This window comes from Trichosurus vulpecula, chromosome 9 (assembly GCF_011100635.1).
Source record: "Trichosurus vulpecula isolate mTriVul1 chromosome 9, mTriVul1.pri, whole genome shotgun sequence".
Lineage (NCBI taxonomy): Eukaryota > Metazoa > Chordata > Mammalia > Diprotodontia > Phalangeridae > Trichosurus > Trichosurus vulpecula.
In genome coordinates this window covers 108,898,315-108,903,204 of record NC_050581.1, presented here as the reverse complement: position 1 = coordinate 108,903,204, position 4,890 = coordinate 108,898,315, and the positions used below count along the sequence as shown (strand labels likewise).

The 4,890-nt window shown below is 35.9% G+C and overlaps 1 pseudogene; it reads right to left on the bottom strand.

The window, feature by feature from the left end:
• Window positions 1-914: 914 nt before the first annotated feature.
• LOC118832198 lies at window positions 915-4,524 on the bottom strand (annotated as a pseudogene).
• Between the last annotated feature and the right edge of the window lie 366 nt (window positions 4,525-4,890).

Sequence of the window (4,890 nt, the reverse complement as noted above, 5' to 3'; positions counted from 1 at the left end):
GCTAGAAGGGACCTTAAAGAACAACTAAGAACCCTGCATTTAGGAAAATGTTTCATTAAAAAGCTTCACAGCATCATACAGTTGTCTTAAAGAATGCAGCCCCAACCCTAACCCTCTACAGATGCAGAAGTTTAAAATGACGCCTTTGGCTAGAGATCTTATTTTTTAAAATTCAGTTCACGGTATGATTTTGGTCACTGCTTCACCTTAACTTCCTAAGCCCCAAATTAGATGGGATTTTGGTAAATGGTGGTATGCCCTCGCCCTTCTCCGGCCCCCACCCCTTGTAACTCCAAGCCATGGGAACCAGGCCAAACTCACAACCTTCCTGTCCCCATCCCCATCCCATGCTGGTAGAGGCAGATAAAGCTAAAATGGAAAAGATGAAATTCAGCAAACAGAGTGAAAGAGTCTCTGTCATTGGTCAAGCAGCATGTAGCTATGTGGGCTTAAATCTTAGGGTGACATTTTCCTTCTGAAACCTGAGAACCATGGGCAATGGTGAAAAACAATCCAACTTTCTCCATCCACCTATGTCCTAAAATTCTTTCTCTGATCTATAGAATTTAAATTTTTTTTTTTACTTTTATTAAAACACTAAGAGATTTCCCTCCTCCCCCTTCCCCCTGAATCAGGTAGAGCTTGTGACAAGAGCCTGAGTGACTGGGGTTGAGGAGAGGAAACAGTATGACCTGGCCTTTTCATTTTTAAAGAGTAGCCTGTCTGAAGTGAGAGTGTTTGGATTCCACAGTACAGCATAAAGTACAATTCCCCAAGAGCTTCTGGAGTGAGGGATTCAGCAAAACATGAATCCAACAAGGCTCAGCAAGATCATAGTCACTTCCTTTACTTTGGCTTCAGTCCCCAGGAATCTCAGTCATGCTCCAGGAAGTGAGAACTGAAGGCCATGGGAGTCATTTGGCCAAAGCCTCAATGGGGTCCCAGGCTGGAAGCACAATGAGCTCCTGCTTTAGGATGGCAAAAACATCCTCCTGCATGTGTTTCTTGTCCATGATGACCTCTGTAGACGTACTCAAAGAACCACTGGTCTGTCATGCAGAGGTAGCCTTTGTATCCATGGTCTTCACTGCAGGAATTCTCCACTCTCCATTTTTCTTATGTTCCTTCATGAGCATCCTCCATGATGACTGTGTAGATCATTGCATGGGTCATCAGGGATTTGCCAAAAGTCAGTTTCTCTGCTTTGTTCATCTTCTTCAAGGAGACATGGAACACCAGTTCATGGTCATAGATATCATTGATATCCAGCTTGCCATTGAGCTATTTTCCAACATCACAGCCAAATCACATGACCTCTCCTTTAATGGAGGCTGCAACCATCTTTTTCAATAAGTCAATTGGCTGGTTGTTGTAAAGGGTTTTTCTCCCACAGCCATATTGCTCAAGTATTCTACAGTGTACAGCCTGTTCTACTGTTATGTTAATGGGAATGGAAAGATCTTTCCCTTCCATTAATAGGCCTGAGTGACATGCTTTGAGCTTGAGTCACATGGAAGCCTGAGTTACATGAGCCAGTCACATGGAGTCTTTGGTGGGAGGAACTTGCTGAATGGGTGGAGCAGGAAGGAGTGGAACAGGAAGTATGAGTGTGGTGGAGCTGGGAAAGAGAGGCAGGCACAGGTAGAGCAGTTAGCATGAGTGAAAAAGGAGTGATTTTGCTTGAGGGAGATTGTGGGGAGGCCTAACAGAGGGACGGCTTGGGGATGGCATAGCTCCTTTAACTGATAATGTGTATAGACTTTTTTTATTACTATGATGCATTTGGCTTCCTGGTATTTGAATAAATGTCTTGATTTCATTTTTGAGCTGGAAAGTCTGTTGTATCTTGCAATTCAAAACTGTAAATATGCCAGCATATTCATAGTAGCCACTGTGGGCATCACATTGGCAATATATGCACTTATACTGACTCCAAGGGTCATTCACTAGATAAATCTTGTCCTGCATGTTGAAGAATGGCTTGATATGTTCCCTGCTCCAAGGATGAGATGGGTCCATTATTATTGTAAGTCTTATCCTTGTCTCGATATTCCCAGGTAAATTTTTCTAGTGGGGTGCCCAAGCAGATGCTGACCACATGGAAGACCTCTTCTGTTGTGTCCTGAGTAATACAGATATCTTCCTCTGTTACTCCACTTTTTACTGAGTTTCTTAGTCATATATAATATTCCCTCATTCAGACTCAGATTCAGAATGTGATTCAGAATGTCATTCATTCTCCTAGATAACTCCACTGTATGAGACTCAGGGAAGCACTCTTAGCAACAACCCCATATTCTTCAACAATATTGACTAACTGCTGCTGTGATAAAGATATTGCTGCATCATCCTTAAGTGCTAAGATATTTAGCACTGAGCATGTGTCCCTAGAAGTGTCCAGGGCAGGCTTGCTTGATACATATCAAGGCCCCTACTACTTTTATACTTTTCAATATTCTCTATAATTTTTAGTTCGGTCTCTACCCACAATAATGAAAAACAATAACCTTTCATCCACATCTAACTTTTTAATAGTTGTGCTTTTTATATTTTGTTCATTTGGCAAATAGATATTTATTGTGATAAATATTGAAAGAAGAATCACCACAGCTTAATAGATAGAGAACTAACTAGCTTCACTAACTTCACACCAAGGAAGATTTGTGTTCAAGCCCTCCCTCCTGTACATGCTGGCAGTGTGACTGAAGGTACCCAAATGGTATATCCAGGAAACTCTACAAGATAATAATTTGCAAAGTGAGTTTCTTTGGGAATTCCTTCAACCAATGTAATCAGTTTTGGCATGTGTTTAGGATTACAGGCAGGCTTGCATGTGTGCATGGCTATATAATGAAAGACACTATCTGCAACTTTTTTTTTATCAAGTTGCTATCTATTTCTTTACAATAAAGAACCCTTTGTAAAGATTGTGTTCTTGGGTTAATTAAAGATGAATTGCCTTTTTGTGTGCTTTACTTTTCTTATGTTTTCTACTGGAAAAACTTGTCTTTTTTATTTAGTATCAGATGATTTTGACAATAACCACATTATAATATAATTTGAGATTTAGCCATTTATTCTTATTTGAAATAAAAATTTTATGTTTTGATATTTCTGACCTTTAGTTTTTCCACAAGTATTTTGTTATTATTTGTCACTAATTCTATTAAGTATTCCCTTGGTAATTTGATTGGCATAGAATTGAATTCGTAAAGCAATTTAGAAAGTATCATCATTTTTATTATGTTTTTGAACCATAGACGTAAGCATCTCTTTCAACTATTTAGATCTTCCTTTAGTTTTGTGAAAATAGTTATGTAGTTGTATTTATAAAAGTCCTTTATGTATGTCATGGCAAATTAATTTCCAGCTATTTAATTACTGTTAATTTGTCTGGTGTACTGCTCTCTAATCCTTGTTGTTGGTTTCTGTTAGTAGTGTACAAAAATACTTTGATAATGGGTGTCCTTGTTTTACTCTTGATCTTAATGGAAAATCATCCAGTGTTTTCCTACAATATAAATAATTTCAGGTTTTGTTCTTATATAAATGTTCTTAAATCATATTAAAGAAAGATCCTTTCATATTTATATTTTGTGGTGTTTTTTTAAACATAAATTAGTTATAATCTCTTGGAAGTTTTTTCCTTTTATATAATTATATGAGTTTGTTTTAATGTTATTTGTTGTGTTGTTTTCTTAATTCTGATCCATCCTTACAATAATGGTCTAAATACAACGTGATCCAGATGGATGATTTTTGAATATATTTTGGCAAACAATCTTTGTAAGCATTTTATTTAAGTTTGTTGCACCAATGCTCATTAGTGACCTTAAGCAATTTCTTTTCTCTTGTTTATCACTCCCTGGTTTGGGAATTAGAATTTTTTTTGCTTCAAAGAAAGAGTGTTGTATTTTTTCTGTACAATTTACAAAAAAGTTTGTATGCCATAGGGATGATTTGTTCTTGAAATGTTTGCTATATTTCACTTGTAAATTCATTTATCCTTTGAAGGTTTCTTTTTTCCCCTCATGGAAATCAATTTATTGGCGATTGTTTTTTTTTCCTCTGAAATCATATTACTTGACTTACTATTCATTTTTTGTTCACTTTATATTTTAATTGCTATTTTCCATTTAATTTGGATTTTCAGTTCTGTTGCTTTATAATAAATTCATATAAATTAAATTACCTAAAAGTTTACCAATTTTGTCAGTTTGTCAGTTGAACTTTTATTTTCAAATTTATCATGTTTTTAATTTTAAAATCTCTTTTTATGGGAAGGTTTTGGGATTATTATTCTGTAGTTTTCTAGATTTTTTTCAAGTTGCATGATTCTTTCATGATTTCTCTTTTGTTAATATCAGTGATCAACTGTTATATATTTTCTAGTAAAAACTACTTTAACTCAACTGCACACAGTTTCAAATATTCAGTATTATTCTCTTTCATCAAATTACTAGCCATTGCTTTTTAATTACCTTTATAATAGGTGGACAGGAAGCTAGGTTCTATAGAGGACATGGTGATAGAGTTGTAGTGACAAAGACCTGAGTTCATATCCTCAAGCTGATATTCGTAACCCTGTGTAATCTGATACTGTGAAACCCTGGGCAAATCAATTAACTTCTCTCAACCTCAGTTTCCTTATCTGTTAAATGAGGATAATAATAGCATCCACCTCACAGGGTTGTTGGGAGGATCAACTGAAGATAACCTATGTAAAGTATTCAGCAAACCTTAAAGCACTATATATACATATTCATTTTTATTACTGCTTTCACATGACTTATGTGTTATAATAAATTCAATAGCTTCTCATTGTACACATTTAGTCATTTTTATCCATTTCTTGCCTTCAAAACTAGATGATTTTTAAAAATTTCACCT